The sequence below is a fragment of the Otolemur garnettii genome, unplaced genomic scaffold (assembly GCF_000181295.1).
Source record: "Otolemur garnettii isolate 467f Iridium unplaced genomic scaffold, OtoGar3 scaffold00055, whole genome shotgun sequence".
Classification (NCBI taxonomy): Eukaryota; Metazoa; Chordata; class Mammalia; order Primates; family Galagidae; genus Otolemur; species Otolemur garnettii.
Window position 1 is genome coordinate 9,139,918 of NW_003852450.1, and position 17,489 is coordinate 9,157,406.

General features: G+C 38.3%; 1 protein-coding gene across 3 annotated transcripts in view; it reads right to left on the reverse strand.

Moving 5' to 3' along the window:
- The window catches only part of NR5A2 (nuclear receptor subfamily 5 group A member 2), a 138,788-nt gene that overhangs the window by 81,748 nt on the left and 39,551 nt on the right, over window positions 1-17,489 (reverse strand). The window lies entirely within an intron of this gene.

A 17,489-nucleotide genomic window follows, 5' to 3' on the forward strand; every position in this document is an offset into this window, starting at 1 on the left:
AAAAAAAAAAAAAAAATAGAAGTGAGAGAAAGGAAAATGGAGAATACAGGTGCAACAATTCAAAGAAGAGACCCCTCAGACACCCCAGGAGAAAGAGTAGCCACTGAGGAGAAAGCACATGTGCAGATTTTTCTTGAGAACAGGTTTGGAGAAGAAGTGATGTGCATTAAGTTTGTGTGCTGCTGCGGAGGGTGTGTGTCGGAGGGGCGGGATGTTGGGAGGGGTGTGTGTATTAGAGGAGGGAGGGTATGCCTGAGTTATAGGGCAGACGACAGTCAGAGCTAAAAAGCAGAAATCACCTACAGAAGCATCTCTAACTACTTCAGAAGTGAAAACGTGCCTACCCTTTGTTTTAAACCAGGTTTGGGTTATAGAGGAAAAAGTGTTCTTGAGATTTTAGCCTCCTTAGAAGAAGTCTATTATTGCATTGACCACATTGGAATGTAATTACCTGGGCCTTTTATTTATAAAAGTATCCTGAACTAATTCTCTCCCCACTCCCTTCTCTTTCCACTAATAATAGACTTAATTGTTTGTCATAAATAAGATTTGTATGACATACCCATGAAAGGAAGGCAGAATGTCACTTAATAGTAAATGAATCACACTGGACTCCAGGAGTTTTTAAATTTTCTCTGCCCTAACTGCACCCAGCAGTTCAGCGCCTTTACCATGTAGGTGGACTGGCTGAGGGTCTTACAAACCACTCAGGAGTAAAAATGCCATTTCTCAGTCCTCTGTTCTTTAGAGGTGACCAGGGACAAAGCAGGCCTCACATCAGGCATAAGAGAAATGGAAATTACACAGACTGAATAAAATGCTCTCAAAGGATCCTATTTACCTATACAGGAGGTATGAAATGCAGATGGGTCAACATAGTTGTTACTTCGAGCCATAAATTATGTTGGTCTTTTGTCGATGTTTCTTTACATTGAGTTTCTGAAATGTATTTCTTGCTTCGAGATAAAAGTACAGGAACTGTTTTCTGACATGTTCCTCCATAAAAATTGCATCAGTAGTTATATTTTTTATACATGTTGACCCAGAGTGACATAGTGCACTCTACAAATATTACCTTATTTTTAAGTACTATGAAAGTTGTATAATATCTCCATTATATAGACAAGGATACTGAAGTTGAGAGTTAAGACACTTTCCCAAGAGCCTGTGGCCAGCAAGCGACAGAGCCGGGATTTGAGGCCATGTCTCTGACTCCAAAGCCCGACTAATTTTCACCTCAGGAAGCCTCCATTGCGATAACAGGGAGGTAACTGTATACCCAGCTGCCTTGTGCCTAGCCTAAGTACCTGTTAAATGAATTGAGTACAGCACCGGGATCTTTTAAGTATTAATAAAAGGAGGAACTTGACATTTCTTGAGTACAAGGGCTGTCCGGAAAGTATCTAGTCTTAGGTGCCTCTATTTTTCATATTACATGGCTGTATACTTTCCAGACAGCCCTCATGTATATTGCCTACTTGAAAACTTGATTTGTATCAAGTCATTTATTCCCCAGTAAAATCTCTGAGGGAGGTAACATCACGTTTTGCAGAAGAGAAAACTGAGCCTTAAACGAGCTGAGTAAATAGCCCAAAACTAAGAAGGGTTCTATGTGTTCATCGCTGACCCATCTCCACCCATCCTTACACCTGATCAGCAGTAACCCACCCTGGAGCCTCCTGGCTCCATCTTCATCTCCATCCTCCTGGCCTGTCTCTCATCTTCAAGTTTAAACAAGTCATCTGATAGGGTACAATCACATCAGGTACAAAAAGCTCACAATGTGGCCCTATGCCAGAACTCTCAGTATATTAGATTTTAGCAGTGTTCAATCATAGCATTATTTTGTGGCTAGAATACCTGATCCTCTTGGGTGGGGGACACAACTATAAGAGGGACTCTAGCTAACAAACACAAACATCATAACCCAGTTGCTTGTACCCTCACATTAATCTGAAATTTAAAAAAAAAATTAAAAAGAAAAGAAAACCTGACCCTCTTTTGCTAAGTGCACTTGTTTCCCAGTTATATTTTATATTTATAGATAGAGCACACTCTGATAGTACATTTTTGTTATGCCAGAAATGTTTTTTGTTCTTGTATTATCGAATCAATGAATTAGGGTGAGGTTACTACAAAGGGATTAATGCATTTTTAATGAAACCGCATGATATAACTTGTTGTTCACTAAGGATAATGGCAGATCTATGAAGTTTACACAGATAAGAGCTTTGTGAGTTTAAGCTGAAAACCTCCATAATGGGTCTCATTTAGCTGTAACGTGGAAAAATAGTCTTTGATATTTTATCAAGCTTTAAAATCCATTGTTTATATTATTTCCACATTTCTCTGTGATCAGTCCACTAACATAAAGTTGGCAACTATAAATTTAACCTCAACAATTTATTATTTTCTCCTTAAATCGTTATGGTTCCGTTTTCCCTTGATTAGGAAACAAACGTTGACTGTTAAGATAATACTTGAGCATACGTGGGAAATGTACTTGAACCCACTGTATATGCTGAGTGGGAAAACTGAAAGAGGTCTCTTGAAGGCTTAAGTGAGGGGCTCAGCAGTCAGGGGGCAGAAACATTCCATGGCTTGATTAGGCTGGTCTGCCAAATTATAAGTGCTTTTTAACTGCATTAGTGCAATTATGTTAAATGTAAATTCATAATCACTAAAATATACATGAAATAAAATACATCCTTAAATCCAAGGATTTTGTCTACCCTCTTCATGTTGAATCTCTTGAGTCCTAAAATGACCCGGGGCCAGAAAACTAATAACTGATATGTATTTACTGAATGAAAGAAGGAATCTTAAGGTTATCTAACAACTTTATGGCAATTAAACCATATATTACTGTAACTGTACAAATGGAAGGCAATCTGGAGTTCACATTGCCTAGTAGGTCCTTGTGATACACACACGACCCAGTCAGTCTTTCATTACCCAGTGACAATGAAGAGGCTGTGTAGGATTCCACGGAATGCATAAAAATTCTTATCCTCATATGAAATGGTTTTTAAAATGTACACTTACATAATTAATTTATGGATTATTTAAAAGTATAGGAGAATTTAGAGCAAGCAAAAATGAACATTGTACTGAGGTTACTTGGGTAACAAATGATGACATTTGTGATTTAAGAAGAGACAGTGGCTCACACCTGTAATCGCAGCAATCTGTGAGGCTGAGGCTCTTGAGCTCAGGAGCAGAGCAAAAGTAAGAACCTGTCTCTACCAAAATAGAAAAATTAGCTGGGCATAGTGGCAGGGGCCATACTCTCTGCCTGGGAGGCTTAGGCAGGAGGATCACTTGAACCCAAGAGTGATCTAGGTAAGCTAGGCTGACGCCAAGGCACTCTAGCCTGGGCAGCAATGTGAGATTCTCTCTCTCAAAAAAAAAAAAAAGAGCGAGACAATTTGGATTTAATTCTTTAGGATAAAATGAATTAATTTGAATTTCAGAAATAAATTGAGTATTATATACACTTCTTTAAAAAAATTACTTACTATGCCCCAATCATAATTGTAAATATAAAGACAATAAGGTCACAATTGCTGTTGTTAATTTGATATCTATTACCATTGTCTCATCTAAAGTTGCTATTAGAAGTCTGAGTTATGACTTTTTACCTTTAAATGAAGCACTATTATTTTTAAAAAATAAGAATGTCAATCTAATATCTTCTAGACTGAAAAACTCAGACATCAGTCTGTGTTCAGTTTCTCAGGACATATGTTAGAAGGGCCACTCTAATTGCAGGGAAAAAAAAGTGATTTTCAGGTACCTTGCATACATTTTTAGATTAAAAACAGATTAATAAATGTAAAAGCTTTGTAGATTCACAGCAAGTGTTTTGAGGGCTTATGTTGAAAAGCTGACAACTAATTATAAAAGCCTGACTGGACTAATCAATTATTCAGATCAACATTAGATGCCTATTATATACAGAAACCTGGGGATTATATCTCCCTGAAGTAATGTACTAAAATCATGAGTCTAAAACACTCCAATGTGAAAGGTGAAGACATAGCAGTCTTAATACAAAGACTCATTCCAAATGAACTGACTTCTGTCTGTACATTAGACACATTAAAGACATATTTTTTGTTTTAGTTTGATTCATATTTGTGTAATTTTTAAAAAATTTTTTTAAATGACAAACGTGAACCAAATAGCTAAGACCAAGTACCCTGGTACAAAATGCATAATGCATAACAACAGCAGCCAGAAAAACATCACTTTTTGTTCTTCAAGGAACTTCTAGAATTGCATACACAGACATGGTCATAATTTCTAATCATAATTTCTATAACATAAACATATCAATTGCTTAAAACGTGCATCTGTCGTATCCAAGTCTGCTTTCAGCATCTTTCCCTTCACCCAGAGATTTTTCTGGACTAATGAAAACAAAAATTTCCTTTTACAAATAAGCTTTTGGAAAGCAGTTGCCAGTCAAATCCATATATGCTGCTCCTTCCCTCCAATGAGAACTCGCTCTGGCATTTGGGGGAAGGAAGCGAGCTCTTAAATAGATTCAAACTATAGGAAAACCAGAAATAGATGCAACCAGACACCTGCTGACTAACAGTGACAGATCCCACTGACACTGCAGTGACCCCCCGTTAGTCAGGATTTAATTAAGGGGCATAATTAAGTCAGTGGAACAGAACGCTAATGAGTGTTTTTTTTTTAATATGGGTAATTACACGTAAAAATACAAAGTGTGATGGAGACCTAAATATATCATTAAAATGAACGGTATAGAATAACAAACAGAGCGTTCAGCATGCCTCTCCTATTGCTATTACCAAAAAAAAAAAAAGATTGACTATGTCTCAGGTTGAATAATACTCGGGCAAGTTTATGTTGGCCTCGTGCTGGGAACATTTGTTATTCTAATTTTGCAACAATAAGCGACTATGTGTATTGAGATCCTGTTTTCAATGCAGAATCCATGGGCTTTGAAGTCTTTCTGCATTTAGCATTTTGTCCAACTGCAAATGAGCAATTAAGAGGCTGTTTGCTAGTATTTGGCTTCCTATGGATCAGCTTATGGAGGTGTCCATCTGAGCTAGGAGACTTTGACAGATGTGGATGACAGGCGCGGGTTATTTACTAATTCAGAATGAGCTTCCATTTTAACCAGTTATGTGGAATTCTTTGATTTGGTCTTTGCTTTAGGCATTGACATAACCCACAGGACTGTGGTCTACTGACTGGGAAATACCGCAGAGGAAGGGAAATAGGACTGAAATAAAGTTGGTAACTTTTCAAACATGAAAAAGAGGCATTTAGGTCACCAGCTAAAAATGAGTAAAACAAGTACATTGTATTCTGAGTTTGAAAAGCATGCCTGTGTGGTTTGGGACCTGCCCTTCTGTTGGGAGTGTTTTAGCTATGGTCCCCCCCGCTGGTGGCTTGAAGTCCTTGGCAGTCTTTTATCCGTTTCTTCAAGCAACAAGTGGAAAAGCAGATCCTTTTGAACGCTAACACTGCATTCAACTCCATGTGATGGATGATTCTCTAACTTTCCCCTAAACTGGTGATATTTTACACATTCTTCCTGAGAGTTCTAAACATCTCTCTAGCCTTCGCACTTCTGGCCTAACCTGTACTTTCCAATATTCCAGACAAAAAGAAAAGAACATTTTTTATAATCTTTCTATAAAGAGGGAGCCGTGGGCAGATACTGCATTCTTTCTACCCAGCTGTATAAAGAGAGGAACTGTGATAAGTATCCCTTGTAAATACACGTGGAAAGTGTTTCTGTTGCACAGTAATGCCTCTCATTCAAGAATTAAATTCCTGTTGATATTCATATTATCAGATCAGGTTCCAATATTCACTTCTTATAGATAAATGCTCATGTAGCTAGGATGATAATGAAAAGTTTCTCCATGTGAACAATTTGTTTTTGACAACATTATTCAAGATAAAAATGTCCACCAATTCTGATACTTCATAAAGTGGTTGGGGAACTCACCAAATATATGGGCAATGGAACACAGAAGAACTGGAAAGAAAAATCACCTTTTGTTTAGATAGTGAGTTTATAGAGCTCATTTTTCCCCAGTGCTTGCCATAAAAATAAGGATTATCTCTCTGACAAGGCTGGTATCACAGTTATCGGGAATTATCAAGTAAAAGATTTTGTACATGCGCATCCCAAACCAGAGTTAATATTTAATTTCAAAATACCATAAAGTGAAGCATAATAGAATTCCAAACACTCTCATAAATATTAAATCTATGAACATCAGGAGGCCGGGGCTAAGTGACTACAGTCTTAGACTCTGTAGTACAACTTTTGAGAGGCCACACAAGGTTAATTTCAAGTGACTGGTTTCATTAATCTAGTGACCAGTTCTATTCATATTGTAACATTTGAGCCATTAGATGCATTTCTTGGTAAAAGTGCCCCATGGCTCTTGTTAGGCAAATTAATCACTGATCTCTGCATAAAGCATCTTTTTTCCAACTATCTGATCCCACCTTTTCTCCAGGTCACCTCAAACTTAGAGAAAACAATAAAAAAAAAAAAAGCCATTTGTTGATAGCTTGCGAGGGATATAAAACAGTTATAAAGTCAAAAGCCGCTTGATAGTCTGTCTTTGACATAAGCAACTTCTGAGACCCAAATGACTGAATTTCAGACTGAGCTCATCTTCCCAGACAGACACATGCGTGATTCCCAACATCCTTTTCACACACACCCCTCTTTTTTTTTTGCAAGGCCATCCTTATCAAGTTATGTATGAATGAACAGAAGTGTCTTTCATCCCCCACTGGCCTCATGGTCCAAAAGGAACTACTAAAATAGCAGCCACAAAAATCCAGCAGCCTGCCAGCGGGCTCGCACACGTCCCATTCTTAAAGGCATGTGAAAGGTTGGAGAGCTCAGCAAAATTTTTATGTACGGGAGCAGGCCCAAGGAAAACTCACACGCCATAACCAATTGTGGACAGAGGATCATCTATCAGCAGACAAATGCAGGAACTCCAGAATGTCTCTCCTCAAATGAAATAATATATCTTTGAAAGCCAATGCCCGTTTTAGGCCTGAGGCCCATATATCAAGCCTGAGAGGCTTGTGGAATCGCTCCAGGGCCATTAACCTTCCACCTGTTTCCCCTTGTCCTTCAGGATGAGACCCTGCCCTTGATTTTACTCCCTTCCCCTGTTCATCTTCCGACAGAGTGTAAATGTAAAGCAGCGGGCCTGTGAAATAATTCAAAGGCAATGGACCAGGGGCATGGTTACAAATCTCTGCCACTGGCACTGTGACTTATGCAGGCAGTTTGTCACACATGAGCCAGGTGACCTCTGTGACATAACAGAGAAAAATATCGCCAGAGATCAAAGATGGGATTCAGAGCGCTCTAAGTAACTCTGTTCCACGCAGTGAGTGGGTTATATGGTGGCCTAAGAGTCCCCCTTATACCAATAACGTTTGCCCTAGTGAAACAGAAAAGGTAGCCCAGGGACTCCCTAATTGAAATCATTTCTGTGGAGTAGAATCAGGGTCTTTCCTGTAACATCAGGCTTAGAATTTCTAGTTTCCTGATAATGCCTTATGGTGGCTATGAATGCCAGGAATGGGCAATATAAATCCATCTCATGCAACCTTAATTAGAGAAATTAACAGCATTTGAAAATGTGTAAACGTAAAACCCTGAAGAATTTGTCAGCTGAGGACCTAAAAGCTGTAGTTATTAAGGTAAAAAGGAAAGTTTTACTGTAGCTTATCAATTCATTAGGTCAAAGAAGGGGTTTAGTAAAGTTTTCAAGACTTAACACTATTCACTAAAACGAATCATTCATGTCTATTATGTACTATGTCTTAACATTGATGAAATGATAGTAACTAAGATATCTAATGAGATCACATGAATAAAGTTACTTTAAAAAGTGCCAAGCAGAGTGGCACCTGTGGCTCAAAGGAGTAGGGCGCCGGCCCCATATACCAGAGGTGGCGGGTTCAAACCCAGCCAAAAACTGCAAAAAAAGAAAAGAAAATGCAAAGCCTTCTCCAAATAATATTAGAATGCAGGAAAATAGGATTATCTACAAATGCCTTTTAATAAAAAGAGACACACACTGGAAGGAAAGGAGCAGTTTAAATATTCTTAAATCTGAATTAGAATCAACTTCTTAGTTCGCATTTGCCACCTAAATTTTGGCCTTCTCCAGTCATTTTGTGCACTCATGTATTAGCTGCTGAGTCTGGAAAATGGACAAGACCTTGAAATAGTCCTTCCTACATCTCGTCTTTTTGGTAAGAGCATTTAGTTTTGAATATTTCATTAATTAAAATAACAGTGACAACAATTAAACTTGGTTCACTGGTTGAGAGATGCCAGCGCACCTTAGTTCATCCACTTGCTGTTCTCAAGCAAGGCCTCGCTGGAATATAAGTTATTTCCCTGATGTCCTTCGCTCAAGGTACACACACAACAGTTATCTCTTTCCAAATGCATCTCTGGTCTTTTATGGACCAACTCATGGTTTGTTTTCTTTCTTCTTTAAATTTCTATCATGTTGGAAATGTCAGAAAATAAAAATAAGCAACTTGGTTTTTTAATAAGTTAGAAAGTTCTGATATCACAGTTTGGAGCAACTTCAAATGCCTGCTTAATTAATCTTCACCGAAACCTAAGGATTCTAACTTTCCTTAGCCAGGTTCCTTACCTGGGACTATTACTGGCTTCAAGAGGTCCATGAAGCCCTAGGATTGCATGCAGAATTTTTTCTTTATGTAATTTTGGGGGGAAGATTAATAATAACTAGCATCAGATACTCCAAGATGTTTGTGACCTAAAGAATGTTAACAGTGCTGTAGAGAATAGAATTTGAGCTCTGAATGAGAATCAAAAACTGTGAGGACCCCAAAGGATCCTAGAGTTTATCAGCCTGACCTGCCGTGTTGCAGATGAGAAAAAGGCAGCCAATCAAGAGGGAGATGCATGGTGAAAATTTAGTAAAACAACCGCTAGTGAAAATTAGCTAGCAAAACTCCAGGCTCCTGCTTCCTAATGGAGGCCCTCTCCACTACATGTGATACCAACCTTCCCTCTGGCTGTGGTTGAAAAGTCAAATTTTGTTTTATGTCCCTTAAAATAATTTTTCTGTGATGTAAAAGCTTAATTAGGAGAAATACATATGTTTTTAAGAGAACATAAAACATCTTATAATTATGGCCTTAGGCATCTGTTAGTATGAGTAAATGTTAAAAGACTTTCGTTTGTAGATTAAAATTTATTTTTCTTAAAAAAAAAAAAAAAGGCACTAGAATGATAGATATTAAGCTCTTGTTAGGTTTTCTTCCTGAAAAGGATAGTTTGTATACCTGTCACAGGACGTGGCGTGCCTAATTTTTAGGGAGCTTTGTTTTAGCTATTTCATTGTAAGTACATTTTAAACTTCTCTATAATGAATATCTAATTTACACAAATAAATCCACTATGTCTCATAGTAAATGGGTTAGTGAATGCATTTTTGTGATATTTATGAAAATCTCAAACCAAGCTCATGCAACACAGCACCATTACCAAAAAATGTTTCTACTTCCTGTTTGGTTATATTAAATTTTCTAGACTTTACCAATTAACAAAAATGCCACCCAAGTCATTTGAGTAGAAACTCTGTATTTCCTCAAAAGCAAAAATACTAGCTCTGAAAAAAATGCCAACTGCTATCAGAATGATCAGATAAAACTAATTATCAGATATTTTCACCTACACAAGTCACTCTTTTTCTTAGAGGAGAGTACAGGACCCCAAAATGGAAAAGATATTCTAATAGTAAGTCTGTCCTAACATTTTTAATCCACTAATGTCCTGTGATTTAAAACAAAATATGGTTAGCCGGCAGCCAAAAAAATTCCTGGGCATGAATCACTGCTTACATTCTTTTCCATCCACAAACAATTTCATTTGGGAAAGTTGCCACATAGTATCGACAGTGACAACAAATGGCATTGTCCCGTGAACATCTGTTTCCGACTCCCACACTGATACTGCAGGCTGAGTACTTAGGCCTGAGTTGGTCTTCACAAGTTGCTGAGCTACAAAGGAACTGGAAATCACTGGTACGGTGAGGTTTTATTATTGGAACACAGGAAAACTTTATCATCATGCTGGGAAGTTCTGTATCTTTTGAAATATTGGAACCGGGGTTATGTTAGCACATTAAACCATGCGGAAGACTACTTCTGAAGAAAGGGGAGGGAAAAAAATTGTTTCTTGTCTATTATGTCCTTGGGTGGAGGTTCCCACTCAATCTTCATATAACTTTCTCACCCACCCTCAACCGAAAACTATTTTGCTTTTTAAAAACGTTCTTGAATGGAGCTTTTTGTGAAAAACGGAGAGAACAGAATACCAAAGAAATTCTAAGCTCAACGTGATAAATAAACACTATTGTTTCTTAACCACAACAAAAAAAATCAAACGAAACCAGAAGAGCTTTTAGATACACTTTTATGTTTTCTAAATTCCCACTAGCATGCTTACATTTTCTGAAAACCTGGCAACATCAGCCTCAGAAAGAAAGCCGACTAGGATCTCCTCCCCGCAGCCCCCAGTGTCAAAAGGAGGAGAGCCGAGAACTGCGGGGAGAAAAGCCGAGAACTGCGGAGAGCCGAGAACTGCGGGGAGAAAAGCCAGCAGGAATGGGACAGGGGAGAGGTGGTAAGAAGACGGAAGGGACTCTGCCTTTGCTGTTGAAACTATGCTGCCGGCTCCTAGTTTATGCTCCTCTATCACTAACCACGTGCGCAGGACAGATTTCCACTCTGCTATATGCCTTTTCTCGGTGTGGCATTTGGTTTTTGCAGAAGCAACAATGGAAAGTTATTCACAATGGTACTTCTAAATCAATGGATACTCAACCTATCGGCAGGCTCCAAACTAATTTACAGACTGCTGAGCAAAAAGGATTCCCTCTTTGGGGGGTTAAAAATGGCCAAGGTTAAGTGGGATAGGCAATCGGCATCTGACTTGCGTAAGATTTTTAAACGTTTCCTTCCAAAAAGGTATACTGGAACATATTCTATAACAATAAACAATATTCAATAGTGTTTACCCCATCTGGCATCACACAAAATAGGATTATCCACAAATAGTTGGTGACTAGATCTCTAAAAGAATCATAGAGCTGTCTGAAAATGGGACAGTAGCACCTTCCTATTGGAAAGAAGTAATTCTAATATTTATTTTCCCTCGTGGATAAATCTTTCACCAGAATATACATATAGTTTACAAGTAATCTGGGTTTTAAAATAGCCTAATTATTACTAAATGCCACTTCTTCGTAATTCACATGCTGAAAACCACTACAAATATGACCATTTAAAAAATAACCATTCAGGGCGGCGCCTGTGGCTCAAAAGGATAGGGCCCCATATGCTGGAGGTGGCAGGTTCAAACCTAGCCCCAGCCAAAATAAATAAGTAAATAAAAGTAACCATTCAGGGCAGTGCCTGTAGCTCAGTGAGTAGGGCGCCGGCCCCATATACTGAGGGTGGCGAGTTTGAACCCGGCCCTGGCCAACCTACAACCAAAAATAAATAAAGAAATAACCATTCAGTCTATCATCACTACTTATGGGAAAATATATCCATAGCTGGAGAAGTTGTTTTTTTTTTTTTTTTCTCATTTGATTCCAGTCCACATTGATTTTTTTTTAAAAAAGCCGAAGTATTTAATTGGTGACTTATATTCAATTCTTAAATAAGTGCCCTCATTTCAATGGCAGGCTGTCACAAAAAGAAAAGGAAAAACGATTGCCCTCATAATTGGTTATCAAAAGAAAAAAATAGGCAATTGAAAACTGGATACAGATCTGTAATATTCATGCACATGAATCCTTTGATTACAAAAAAAGATAAAATTGGAATTTTGTGTGTGTTATAGAGGACAATATCTATATAAAGACACAATGTATATATTGTCTTTCAGGCTTGTCAACATACTTTTTTATGGCATTGGCTCCTCCCAAGGCCCTGGAAAGACAGGTAAGTACAGCTGTTTCCAACTCAATCTTCAAAATAGAGTTAATTCAAATGCTATTATATCTGCAGTTTTCCCAGGCACCCTCTTCCTGGACAGAGAAGCTCTGTCCTGTGTTCTAACAGGTCTCTTCTCTATTATATGCCCTTTGTAAATTTTAATTGTGTTTACAAGTCTGTCTCCCCAGCTGTGCGTGGCTAGTAAAAAAGGACTAAGTATTTTAATTGATCTTGTATTCCTAACTGCTTAGCACTGTGCCCAGCACACCGAGGGACTCCATTTATGTTTGCTACATTAATTAATCAGAAAACTGAGGCTCAGAGGGGATATGTGTGTGTGTGAGTGACTGTGGGTCCATAACTGTGGTTTCTGCAACTCCTGTATCCATGGATTTAGCCACGGATCAAAAGTAATTAGAAATAAAATTGCATCTGCACTGAACATGTACAGACTTTTTCCCCCTCATCATTATTCCCTAAACAATACAGCATAGTGACATGGTGACATAGCACTTACATTCTATTAGATACTATATAAGTAATCTAAGGATGATTTAAAAAGCATTTGGGAGGAGGTGCATGGGTTATATGCAAACACTAAGCCATTTTTGTATCAGAGACTCGAGCATCCTTTGGTTTTGGTATCTATGGAACCAAGGGATGACTGTATACACATATGCATACATGCCTCGACCAATGTCATTAGCGGCTTGGGTGAAACAGAACTGACTTTTGGTCCAGGGCCGTCCACTATGCCTGACTTCCTCCAACTTCAGTGACACTAACTGATCCTCTACAGATGTAATCTGATAATAACCAAATAAGTTAACAAAAAGGCAAGCAATCAGTGCTGATTTTAGTAAGGAAGTAAAGATAAAATTCTTCATCACACCTTGTGTCACCCAGAGGAAACATCAGCCTGCCAATTTTACAAACATGCCAGTAAAAGAATTTCCTTGGCAAACTGACAGCATGGAAATGTCCTTTCTGAAAATCAATTAACCCCCTAAACTCATGAGCTTGCTAGAAACATTTCTTAAGCCATGGAATACAAGGCTCATGGAGATGCTCTTCCCCTTCTATTTCTGGACATCTCCTTTTGTTCATGCCTGCTAATAATAGTGGCAGAGCTGGGGGTGGCTATTTATAGTCCTGTAAGCAGCATGACTCTGTGAACACTTTATTCATTTATATTTCCTGTGTTTATTGTTACCTTACCTTTTTAGTAATTAAAAGTGTTCATCCAAGATTTTATTTAGTAACAAATCAGTTGTAAATAGCTTTTCTTTTAATATACGAAAGCCTATATATAGACTCAATAAAATATTTCACTCCCATTTCCTTATTAACTAAAAACAGATTTCAATGGAGGAGGGAGTATACAGCTGTGTTTTCTTTCCAAATTTTATACAAAATCTAATTATTTGACCTTCAAGTGTTTTGATTAAAAGAGTCTCACGTTTTGGGGTAAATTACACATTCTCCAATCACTCAAATTTAGATACGAAACCGAGATATTGAAGCAAAATTACTATTATAGCTAAATGTATACTATATGGATTTATTAATCAAGAGACTATAACTTTAAAATACATCTGATTGTTTTATGATATAGTTAGAAAATATAATATCAAAAAATACCTCCTGTGCTCCCTAAAACATTGCTTGCTACAATGTAAGGTCTCTAAATAGTCCTACTTAGGACTTGCCTTTGAAATCAAAGCCCTGCTATACGAAAATCAAAGCCACAAAATGAACTTTGCCAGGTTTACTTCTGCTATTCCCTTACCTTGATTTTTGATCAGTGAGTTAGACCCTAACCCTTTATAAGCAGCTCCTTGGGAAGACCAAATGTGAATCAATTTTCACTACCATATCTAAGACAATAAAAATGCCCATTTTGGAAATCTGAACCAGCATTCCTTATTTACCGTGCCATTTATTGCATAATATAGACTGTTTATATCACAAAGAAAAACTCAAGATAGTTGGTATGTATCTATTTTAAAACTGAACAATTATGAAGACCCTCAGAAAACAGCCAGTATTACGACTGGCTCTGTCTCTGGGTGGGGAAACGCTGCCTAACACAGGTGGTGCTGGCTCCTGTGGTTCCAGCTCTGTTGTCACACAACCTCGAAATCCACTAGAAAGGAGACAATTAGGGTTTTAATCTAATAGAGTCTATTTAGAAAAATAATCAGCAGTTAATTAGAGCATTCAATCTCCAAAGCTCTCTTTGAATAAAAACAGTTTTTACTCCTCTCCTCTAAAACTGATCAAACTGAGATTCAGCAAAAGTGGGAGCAATTATGTAAACATTTATTCACCAATACTCAATATGGGATAATTTAACTGCTAGATTTATCCTACACTTAAATATAATGGAACAATAGATTTTGGGCACCATTGTTAAGTGCCATTTCAATGTGTTTTCACCTGAGGTTTTGTTTTGTTAAAGTTAATGCTAAATAAATACTTCTTAGCTCAGAGACCACGGTGAAGCACCACATCTGTGCAGTGGAGTGCTTTCAGACCTAAGCTAATTATTGACATATTAGGGTTTTTTTTTTTCCTTCTCTATCTCCTGAAGTGAAATTGGATAGGACTCAAAGCTGTGGAAAAACCTACAACAAAAACACATAAAGTAGTATTTGGTGGATATTAGCTCCTCTCCCTGGTAAGTGTTTTGTCTGGTACATTTGATTTATAAATCAAAGAATATTAGCCAAAATCATTCTAAAAATGGTTTAACTTAGCTTAAATTCTCCACTAGTTAGCCATCTGAGTCAATAATTCCCAGCCAAGGGCTCAAAAAATATCGTCTTACAAAAAGGCATACATCTGGAAAAGTTGGTAGGTTGGTTCACATTTTAAAAGATCAACTCATTTTCTCTCTCTCTCCTGCAAAGAATGCCAACATGTTTCTGTAATTCTTCTTCAATTCTCTCATTTACTCCTGAACCTCTGCACACAGTCTGAAACCCACTGTGCCTCAGAACTGCCCGTGGACACACAGGGTCGGGTGGGGCATATTCCCATAGGACGGAACCTGGCAACTTAAACCAGTTCTACTTCCCACGTGTTTATACAGGAGGTTAATTTTCTGAAGAGGTTTTTGATGAAATGGTATTAGGCAGGAATAGTCAGTGAAATCGCCTCATGGATCATTTCATTTAAAGACGATATTCTTGACTTGCAGACCATTAAAAAAGAAAAGTCAGTGGACACTCCGAAATATGACTGGCTCACAGAATGTCAGGCTGCCTTCTCTCTTTACCTTAATTACTCCTCAAACCAGAAGACAACGGAAGCCCAAACTCACAGCAAATGTGCAAAGGGGCTCGGCTCGCCCTTCTTAACTAACCTAGACTGACAGTTTCTTATGGAACAGGAGAGTAGATGCCCGTGACAAATTCCCTAAAACCAACTGTGTACAAAACTTTTACATCAGTCATCCTATCTCACAAACAGCAAGAACTTGAGAAACACACTTCATTCCCAAATGCTTGAGTGCTTGAGAAACCTACTTCATTTTTCTGGCAACATTAGAACTTAATGAAGCTCACTTTTTTTTTTTAATTTTTTTTGCAGTTGTTGGCCAGGGCCGAATTTGAACCCACCACCTCTGGTATACGGGGCTGGCGCCCTTACTCCTTTGAGCCACAGGTGCCACCCAAGATCACTTTTATTTTTAACTTTCACAAAATCTTTTTAATTTATTGAACTCTGGAGAGTAAATGCTTCATCAAAATGTCTCTAACGTTCCATCTGAAAGCCAACTAAAGTTCATCTTAGCAGAAACTACTCACGGACACAGTATATTACTGAGATATAATTAGAGATGATGTTTTCCAATAGCCCTTTTAATTAGTCACTTAAGAATTCTAATCTTTTTACTATACGTAAAGGGCAAGACTGGATAAATAAAATCAACTAGGAAATGTGAGATTATTTAAGTAGTTTATTAAGTTATCCTTCTTAAGAAAGGAAAAATTGAATTTTTGCAGTACTGAAGACCTCCAAAATCTTTATGACATATTTCATAATCTTATCATAGGAAACCCCATTCATTTTTTCCTAATTATCAATGTGAAACCTGTGTCTACACACAATACTACTGCTATTGTTCGCCTTCATTCATCACAACCAAAATAGAATTTATGGGCATGTTCTATTTAAATTTGTTTGGTATACATACTAGAAATTTCTGGCCAAGCACAATGGCTCAAGCCTGTAATCCTAGCACTCTGGGAGGTTGAGGCCGGAGGATCACTTGAGGTCAGGAATTCCAGACGAGCTTGGGCAAGATCAAGACTTCATCTCTACTACAAATAGAAAAATTAGCCAGGCGTTTTGGCTGGCACCTATAGTCCCAGCTACTTGGGAGGGTGAATTAGGAGGACTGCTTTAACCCAGGAGTTTTGAGGTTGCTGTGAGCTACGCTGACACCACTGCACTCCAGCCTGGGAAACAGAGGGATACTCTGTCCCCAAAACAAATAAACAAACAAATCTCTTAAGGGAAGGAGAATGAGAGAGAACTGAAGGGACTGGGCCCGGCAACAGCCAGTCTAGGTGAGATAAAGAAAAGGTAAAATGGTTAAGGGCTGAATAGCCACAAAGTGTCTAATGATCTTGCCAATGTGCGCTTAGCTGATGGAAAATTTACTTCTTTAGTCCATAGGCATGACTATCTTGAAAGTCCTAATGCCAATGAGAAATTATTTTTAGAATGAAAAACTCTAGAGTGGCCAGGCGCAAAGGCTCACACCTGTAAGCCAAGCACTCTGGGGAGGCTGAGCCTGGCAGGAGGATAGCTTGAGGCCAGGAGTTCAAGCCTAGCCTGGGCAACACAGAGTGATGTCATGTGTAATTTTTTTTCTAAATTTTAAAAAAACTAGCCATGTGTGGCCAGGCACAGTGGCTACACTGGTAGTTCTAGCACTTTGGGAGGCTGAGGCGGGTGGGTCACTTGAGCTCAGGAGTTTGAGACTAGGCTAGATAAGAGTGAGACCACATCTCTACTAAAAATAGAAAAACTAGCCAGGCATCGTAGTGCATGCCTGTAGTCCCAGGTACTCGGGAGGCTGAGGCAGGAGAATCTCTTCAGCCCAAAAGTTTGAGGCTGCTGTGAGCTATGATGACGCCACAGCACTCTACCTAGAGGGATGGAGTAAGGCTCTGGCTCAACAACAATAACAAAAAAAAATTAGCCAGGTGTGGTGGGTGTGCCTGTAGGTACATCTACTTGGAAGGGTGAGGCAGAAGTATCGTTTGAGGTTACAGTGAGCTTTGATCAAACTCCTGCCTGATTAAAACAGTAAGACAAAAACACTCCCCAAAACCATAACAACAAACCCCCCCCCCCCAACAATTTGGGAAGTCTAGACTTAAATCCTATTAGGTCAAATTTTAAAATATTATCATCTATGTAGATTATTCCCACCTGCTCCTAGGCCAAATGGT